Below are 9744 nucleotides of genomic sequence, written 5' to 3'. Positions count from 1 at the left end.
AGGTGACAGAAAGAAATCTAACTATAGGAGGTGAACACACAGTGTAAATATATATATGCCTTAGTGTTAAATTGTACAGATGAAACTTATTGGATTTCATTAACCAATGTCACCATAAAAATAAATTAATTAATTAAAAAAAAAGAACCTCTTATGGAGGTTATATTGTAGTAGAGGAAGACCGATAACAAATACATGCAAAATTAAATTATGCGATGTAGTAAAAAGTAATATGTACTGTGGAAAAAATGAAATAGGGGTGGGAGTTAGGGAGAGTGGGGTGAATGTGGTAAGTGTTATCATTTTAAACAGGGTGGTTGTCCTTGGCAAGGGGTTACTAAATATTTGTTGAATACTTGTGTCAGGGAACTCACTCTCTCACAAGGGATCCTCTTTCATTTTTAGAGTGCTTTCCTACAAGTCCTTTTCACATATTGAATTGAATGTGCTTTTCTGTAATGGGCATGCATTAGTTCCAAGGTAGCTGAATAACGTAGCATAGGGCCAGCGTCGCAACCTGATTAAGGTCACAGGCTCTACAACTATACTACCTGGGTTCGATTCCAGTTTTCCCACTGACCAGCTTGGGCAAGTTGTAATTCCTTCACGACTCAGTTTCCCTGTATTAAAGTGAATGTAATAATGATGATAATACTACTTATCTCACGCTATGGACTTCATATATTTCGTACATACAATGCACAATAAAGCATTTTTTAATCATTCAGAGGGTATTTTGAAAATGACATAAATACATGACAGTGCCTATATTAGAAAGCAATAGGTAAATATTCTTTCTCTCCCTGGAATGCTTTATCCCTTCCACTCTTCCTAATTTTCTTTCTCCTCCTCTTACTTTCTTTCCTTTACAAAAGATTAGCCACTATCTTAGACGTTCTATTAAGAGGTGTGGGTTCTATAGATATTTGCAGATTTATCAGAAAGCTATTGAAATAGAACTTCTAAGGCCTTCACTTGCACAGCCTCTTCCAAGAGAGGAGTCTTAGCAATGTGTTCCAAAGTAAGAGATTTTTATGTTTTTTTTTTTTTCTCTGTTAAAGAGAGTGACCCCGATTATTTAAATGTTGGCCCTCTTTGAATCTGGATCTACTCCTATTATTATTAGGTAATTGTTTTGTTTATTCTTTATTATATTTAGAAAAGAAAGAAGAAAGTAGAAGTGGCCTATTTCTCCATTTTTTCAGAAAACCACCATTAACATTAAAAAGCAAAACAAAAAATAAAGTAAAAAGAATATCATGCACATGGTAAGGCAGAGCAACCACTCAATGAAAATCAGTAAAAATTTCTAACCCTACTCTGAATCCCTAAAGATCCTATTCTTAAAAGCAACTACAGTGTTTTCACATTCTAATAGAAAAAATGCATACACCAATACATTATATATATATTTTAAAACCTGTTACATTTTTATTGACCATTGTTTGATCCTTGCCTTTTTGTGATCTATGTTTAGAAGACATCTTTATATTTGCAAATACAGAACCACCTCATTCTCATTATCAACTTCTAATACTTCATCATATCAATATTTCACTTTTATAATTTATTAAATTTATTATTGTGAATTTATCAGGCAAACAAGCAAGAGAATAGGGCCCACTATGAAGAGAAAAATCAGTTAACTGAAACCAATTCAGAACTGACATCGATATTTAATTTAGTACACAAGGACATTAAGTAACTGGAACTGTATTCCATATGTTCAAATAACTAAAGGAAAGATTGAACAAGTTAAACAGAGACATCTGAAATATAAAAAATTCAAATGTAGAGATGAAAATTAGTCTTGGAAATGATGGAATTAACATATGTATTGCAGAAAATACTAGTGATGTTGAAGACATATCAATAGAAACTAGTCAAGACACAGAGACCAAAAACACACAAAAAATGAACAGAGCATCAAAGATATCAGCTCTTGGATATTTACCTGTAAAACTGAATTCCTATCCATATTCCTCCAGTACTCTCGCCTGCAAGGCTGACAGCCTTGGTCTTCTTGGGCTCTCACATCCTCTCCTTAACTTAAGGAGTCTGGTGGGCTCCACCTAGTCTACTCCTTCCTGCACTGTAGCCTGGAAACTTTTTCAAGTCGTTTAGCCAGGAAATCATAAGACTCATTTAATTTATTTTCTGTCTTTCAGGGGTCACTGGACTTCATTGCCTGATGTCCAGTGTCTTGAAAATGATTGATTCATATATTTTTGTGTTTCTTTTTTTTGTTTTTGTTGTTGCAGGAAGGATGGTGAATTTGTTTTATAGTACTCCAACTTAATCAGAAGTAGAAGTCTTATCCTTGCTTTTTAAAAGATAATTTAAAAATGTTTCTGCTTTCTGTAATCTCTGGAAAACTATAAACACACTTAGAATTCAAACCTTGAAGATTTGATTTCATTCACCTTGGAAAACTTTGAGACTGGCACTTTTTGCCAGAAGGAAGCCGTTGACAAAAAATTTTAATTTCTTTCAAAGATATAAATCTGTAAGGACAGTATTTCTATCTGTTATGAGATCAATTTTGGTAATTTCTATTTTCTCAGAAGAGTATCCATTTCACTCAATGTTTTCAAATTTACTTAGAGAGCTTTAGCAGAGTTAAGACTCTTAAATCTTTAATTTCTTCTGTATGTGTAATACTTTACCTATTTATTTTTCTATTTTTTCTTTCCTTTTTTTTCTTTAAAAGCTCGCCAAATAAGTGCTTAATTTTTTTCTTAAGGAAAATAATAGTTCTCACATGTACTTATCAATTATACTGCATTTAAAAATAATTTATTAATTTGTACCTTTGTTTTCATTATTTTCTTCCCTCTACTTTGCCTTGACTTTATTATTTTCTAACTTCTTGAATCAAATTCTTAGTTCACTTATATTTTTCTTGTTCAGTAGTGAGATATTTCAGATACAATATGTACATGGTATAAGCAAGTGCTGAAACAAGAAATAATTTGTTCAGAAAAATTCTGATTTGTCAAAAGTGGCATTCAAATTTGTCATAATTAAGTGAATATGTTTGATTTGTTTTTCCATGGTTTCCAGAATTAAAGAATCTGTAGTTAAAAAGGCAAAACTATAATGCATATAATCTTAATTGATAATACATGTAAAATAACATTTGTTGCTGTAAAAATTAAGAGAAGTTATGCCATTATTTCTTTGTATATAAAAGGCCTTTAGTTACCTTGGAGCAGAATTACTTTTTTCTAAAAAGAGCTTATTGAGGTATAACTGATATATACAAGCCTCCTGCATGTTTAATGTATTCGATTTGATGAGTTTGGACATAAGCATACACCTGTGATATTATCACTGCAATCAAAGTAGTAAACATATCTATCACTGCCAAAATTTTCCTTGTGTCCTCCTTTTTCTGTAGGAAGAACATTTCATGTGAGATCTACCCTCTCAACAAAATTTTAAATGCACAATACGGTATTGTTAGCTATAGGCACTAAGTTGTACAGCAGATCTCTAGAACTCATTCATCTCGTATAACTGAAACTTTATACCTATTGAACAACTCCCTATTTTCCTCTCCCCCCAGCCCTTGGCAACCACCATTCTGTTCTCTGCTTCTTCTTTTAGTCTGACTACTTTAGAAACTGCATATAAGTGGAATCATACAGTATTTGTCCTTCTGACTTATTTCACTTAGCATATGTCTTCCAGGTTCATTAGAATTGCTTTTTTTTTTTTTTTTAATAGGAAAGGAACTTATGTGAGTGACTAGTCCATAGCTATTGACCTGAGGAAAGCGTTTGACAGGGTCTTTTCTTTTATGTTGCTTAGCAAACCAGGGAGCTGGAGGAGAGACTAGCAATTTGCATGGAGATCTCGAGGTTTTTCTAGGTGTTAAGAAACTGGGACCCCAACACCTTCTTTCTATGTATTAGTTAGTTAGGGCTGCTGTAACAAAGTACCACAAACTGAGTGTCTTAAAAAACAGAAATTTTTTGTCTCACAGTTCTGGAGGCCAGAAGTCTGATATCAAGGTGGCAGCAGGACCATACTCCCTCTCAAGGCAGTAGGGAAGGATCTGTTCCATGTCTCTCTCCTAGCTTCTGGTCATTGGCAATCTTTGGTGTTCCTTGGTTTGTGGCAACATCACCCTGATCTCTGACTTCGTCTTCACGTAGCATACTCCCTGCTACGTGTGTCTGTGTCCAGATTTTCCCCCTTTATATGGACACCTGTCATAGTGGATTAGGGGGTCACTTTAGTATGACTTTATCTTAACTAATTACATCTGCAAAACCTATTTCCAACTAAGGGCACGTTCTGAGGCACTGGGGATTAGGACTTCAGTATATGAATTTGAGGGTACACAATTCACCTCACAACACCCTGAGACCCAGAGTAAAGAGAAAGCTATTGAGGTAGGCCTGAGTGGTTCTGTTCAAGGCCATTTTCAGGACAGGCTATGGAAATAAAGTTATTACAGGTGAGAAAATTGACAGCGCTAATGGGATGAAGACAGCCTAGGGTGAGAAAGGGAGAAAGTAGTCAGTGTCCTAGGAGTAGAGTCATAAGCACTGATATAGGCTCTGACTCAACTTTCCTGATGGAAAACCTGTACCCAAAACATGTGACTTGAAAAAGCTGTCAAATTATAAGAAAGCCTTGGCTAATTTGGTAGTTGGGCTTTTGCATTGCTCCTGTGGTAGCAGTTAGAGGAGAGGCATAGCATGAGTTAAGCAGTGGTATCAGAGTAGAAGCGTACCTAGAACATTGTCTTGTTAAAACTTGATATCAGTTATTGCTGAATAACAAAACTTATCTCCTGAGTCTGTGGATTGCCAACTTGGCCTGGGCTCAGCTGGATGGTTCATCTATTGGTCTTTAAATGACTCACTCATGTGGCTGCACAGTTGAGTTACCTGAGTACAAGACATCTGTGGGGCTGTTGGTGCCAGATAGTCTCACTCACATGTCTGTTGGTTGGCTCTTTTAATGCGGGCCACTGGGTTATGTTTGTCCAGCTTCTAGCAGGAACTCCCTGGATTCTGCACTTGAGGACTGTATTCCAGAAGCAACAAGAGAAGATAAACCCAAATGAGCAGGCACTTTTCAAATTTCTACTTGTGTTCTCTTAGCCAAAGCAAATCACATGGGCAAGGCCAGATTCAAGGGGTGGAGAAATACACACTCCACCTCTTTATGGAAAAAGATGCAAAGAATTTGTGACCAATTTTTACAATTTAACCTAAGGTTGTTTAGCAGAATGTACTACTGGGGGGTGAAGCCTGGAATAGTCAGTGCAGGTTTAGAGTTCTCATGACCGAAGGTAACACTGGGAATAAAGCTAGAATTGCAACATCAATTACTGATGACCAAGGCAGTTCGTATGAAACTGTTCAGGGAAACCTGGAAAGCACCTGTCCAGGATCCTTCTGGTCCACCCATACTCTTGAGATTCTGTGAGCATTTGGTGCACTGATCTCTGCCACCTCTATGTAGAATCACCACAACCCCCTCTCTTCCAACATCTTCTTCCACCCCACCCCTCACTAATCCAGGCCACTCTAGTTTTTCTGGTCTCTGTAAGCTCTTTTCATGGATGAATGCTCAGCAGCTTTGATTGTAGACTTCAAAACAGGACGCTGTTAATAACAGAGGCAAAAGGAGTCCACTTTGAGACCATGCCACCTTCTCACCAGGGAGGACAATTTCTTTTCATCTTTCCAGGCTCCTATAGGAGCAGGAAAAAAATTACAAACTAATATCTCAATAAATTATCCTGCCACATTTGTTTACCCACTAAATGTTGGAACTGTTTATCTTCTTTTTAAATTACTCCTGAGCTCCGTAGAGCAGGGTATTTTGTTTTATAAAATTTATCATTGGAAAATTACTTGTTGCTGGTCCTCCGGAAATGTCACGTTTGTGGATTACTAAAATGGAGCACCACAATAGAACAACTTTTCTTTACAAGGTATGTAGAGCTCCATCATTTGGATTAAGTAGAAATATTCATCAGCATACACAGGTGCTTGGACAGGTACTTAAAACATTAACAAAAGATTCTTTTAACATTTGGAACATTCGATGAGGTGTTTTTTGGGGGAAAAAAGGGGATATTCAAGCTCTACCCCTCCTCTTTTCCCCCCTATTGATTAACAGATGATGTATCCAGAGACACTAGCATACATATCTCTTCAAAATCCAGAAGAAACCCCAAATCCTCTTCCCTTGGATTTTAGATGCATTGAGTGTATAAAACGAATAGGGCCTCTATGAACAGTTGTGTAGATTCCCCTGGGCCTCTGAGCCTTGTCTACCCAGAGGGAATGACACGCTTTTCTAATTCTCTAGGAATAAAAAATGGAAATTGGGGCAGAAAAGTGAGAGTATATGAGCGTGTATAAATTTATATTTGTATGTTCAATAGAACTGTGTCTCCTCTTTTAAGGTTGTTATCAATGTCCATTTCTCTTTCTCTGCAGAGGGTGAACTCTGTGGGAGTTGGAACACTGTGTCATTGAGCACAGAGCCTGGAGGGTGCTCAATTAATGAACCGCCATTCAGAACACTACACTGGGCCCTGTGTGGGATTGGGGGTGGAGTGAGGCGTGCAGTGTGAATAGAGCAGCTGTCACCAACAGGCCAATGACAATCTATTGATTGATGTCAAAATCATAGCTGGCCACATATCATCCTCATCTTCAACTCATGCCTTCATTCTCCTTGTCAAAGACCTTTCCCCTCCACCCCCTCTCCTTCTCTTCCGTTGTCTTCCCTTCCCCCTGCACGGACAACATCAAAGCAGATCCTCTTGAAGAAAACATTGGAGCTGCCTCTTTTGGGGCTTATGATCCAGTGGAGTGATTTGAGCCTGTTAGTTTCTGGCAATGTCTAAGAATATTAGAAAGACAGAATATGCCAATATATTCCTGAAAGAAAGTACAAGGTGTTTTGTCTTGGGGCTTGCGTCACTGAAAAAAGCAAAATAAAAATATTAATATATGTAGATGCATAGTCTTACCTGGATCATGGACTCAGTGTTTTGGGGTTTGGGCAGAATATATAGAATTTTCTTATGGGCTATTGTAAAATAGCAATCTGTATATTTTAGGCCCAGGTGTATGCATGTGTTCTTGAGAGAGGAAGTAAAAGAAATATGAAAAACGTGTCTATTGGTTTTTAAAATATTTCTTCCTCTATTGTGAGTAGGTTCAATTTCCTATGAAATACACCCTCCCCCACCCTTTCCTTCCTCCTTGCCCTTATACCTTTTCCTTTCTTCTCATTTTCCTGTCTTCTCCCTCTATAACTCCCAGTTTCATTTTTTATTGCCTCTTACCCCTAAGGCCAGAATGTGGAATAAATTGGGAGAATGATCAGAGTTGCATTAGTTAGGGGGGTAAACCATACCTCTGTGATTTCCCACCTTAAGTAGAGAGCACGGTTGACCTCTATCCTCCAGGTGACCACACTGGCGGCATGTGGCATGTGAACAGTTGAACCCTTGGACTCAGACATAGTAACATGGGATGTTCTGGTCTCAAAATCTCAGACATTTGAGTCTGAGTTATGGTGGACTAAGAACAAATGAATGCTGTGGAAATTGTGGTCATTGTGACTATTGCAATGATGACTAAGCACACTGCAATCAGATACATCCTGATTCTTTTTCTTTTTAAATCATTGGCAAGATGATATGAACTGTCTAAGGAGAGCTTGAGATTAAGATGGAAAAGAAAAAATAAATACAATTTCTTGTTGATTTAACACGGTGAGCAATTTAAAGGGACCATCAGCGGATTACCAGAGCTCTGGGTCAGAATATCTTTGTGTGATTGTTCCTGAATTCTGGGCTGCTCTTCTTGCCCCTTCTCTTTACCAAGTTGATGCCGATTCATCCTTCAGGCTTCGGTTAAATGCACTGCTGCAGAAGAGCTTTCCCCGACTACCTATTCTAAAGGATCTCCTGAACTAACTCTCTCCTGACATTTTATTTTTAGAACACTTATCTCTATTGGAAACTATATATTGATTTGTATTTGTTTGTTATTTTCCACTGCAATGTAAGTCAATGATATTATTTCTGTTTGGTTTACCATTAAATATCCAGCTCATAGTCTGGTGCCTGATACAAAGCTAAGACTCGGTAACTTTTTTTTTTTTTTTTAGGCGAAGCAATCTTGGTTGATTTCATAGATTGCAAGGATCTTGTCAGCTTATAATCCTTTAGTTTTTAATTTTTTACACCTAAAGCACCTGGTCTTCCTTGGTGGTCTCCCATCCAAGTACTAATGAGGCTCAACCCTGCTTAGTTTCCAAGATCAGATGGGATTGGGCTTGTTTAGGGTAGCATGGCTGTAGAACTTGGTAACTTCTTAAGGAAGCAAACTAGTTACCATAATGGGATAGGGACCTTTTCAACATGATAAAAAATTAGAAACCTACTTCCAATAACAAATATTTCCAGAATTGGCCTGTCTTGGAATTCCTTACTCTCATCTTAGGACAATTTAAATATTGGGTTAGTGTCCTCTTACTTCACTTATTTATTTATTTATTTTTTACTTTCTTCACATTTCTTCACTAATTTTTTTTTTATACTGGGTTTCCTTTCTTTTGCAAAGGCACCTCTTCCATGATGTTATCTTAATATTTCTATGTCTGTTAAATTACAGATCACATTCACCTTTGGCACCAGGACTTCCTGTCTCCTAGATAATGCCTGGTGTATAGTAGATGCCCTAATAGTTGTTGATTGAACTTCAGGAAAGCGAAAAGCAGAATAAATGGCTTGTTCTAGACCCTTGGACCAGAGTCCATTAACTTTGAAGATGAGTATTGTTCTTGCTAAATATCTTATCTTCATGGCCCTGGACCTTATTCTTCAGACAGTGTGTTCTAGATGAATTGTGTTTCACTGGGTTTATTTCTTGGTTCTTCTAGCCCGCTCTGTCCCTTGGCAAACCATGTCATCTCTACTGAAACTCCCCCCACCTCTTCATACTTAAACATGCTCGAGTCTCTGCTTCACTTACTTTCGCAGCAAAGAGCTATTTCTTGCTTCCCTTTTATAGCCAAACTTTTGAAAGAGATCACCTTTTCTTTATTTCCCACTGATTTATCCATTCACTTTATCTAGCATCATTCACTCATTTCATTCTACTAATATCATCTCCAATTTGCTAAATCCAATGGGACTTTTTTCATTATCACACAACAACATTTTTTTTTTGCTCTTGATTACATCCTCCATTATAGGTACTTTCTTCTCTCGATTTAGATGTCACAACTCATTCCGAGTTTCCCATTTGCCTCTTAAGCTGTTCCTTCGTAGTGTCCTTCAGTCATTCTATTCTAGCTGTGTTATAAGTATTACGGTTTTTAAAGTCCATTCTCTTTTCAGTCTGCAATGGCTTTCTAGGTGACTCACTGTCCATGACCAAAGTATCAATTACTTTTAACATATCTGTAAAATCTAAATGTACATCTCCAGATCCAGACCCATATGTCCAAATGCTTACAAGTATCTCCTCTTTAGTATCTTACATATAACTCAAATTCAAATTGTCCAAAATCAAGTGCACAATTCTCTTCTAAAATTTATTCCTCCTCCAATTTCTCTTTCCTGGAGAATCCTCTATTAGATAATCAGTGCTCTGCTGAAAAATTATGAGATATCCATGCTGCGTTATTTTGCTTATCTATGTTGCCAGTCCATTGCCAGCTTAATTTTTCTCCTAATTGTCTCTCAAATATACC

General features: G+C 37.1%; 1 pseudogene; it reads right to left on the bottom strand.

The window, feature by feature from the left end:
• Positions 1–8229: 8229 nt before the first annotated feature.
• LOC112481488 lies at positions 8230–8348 on the bottom strand (annotated as a pseudogene).
• Positions 8349–9744: the final 1396 nt, after the last annotated feature.

The sequence above is a fragment of the Pteropus alecto genome, unplaced genomic scaffold (assembly GCF_000325575.1).
Source record: "Pteropus alecto unplaced genomic scaffold, ASM32557v1 scaffold72, whole genome shotgun sequence".
Classification (NCBI taxonomy): Eukaryota; Metazoa; Chordata; class Mammalia; order Chiroptera; family Pteropodidae; genus Pteropus; species Pteropus alecto.
This window is presented reverse-complemented; position numbering and strand designations above follow the sequence as displayed.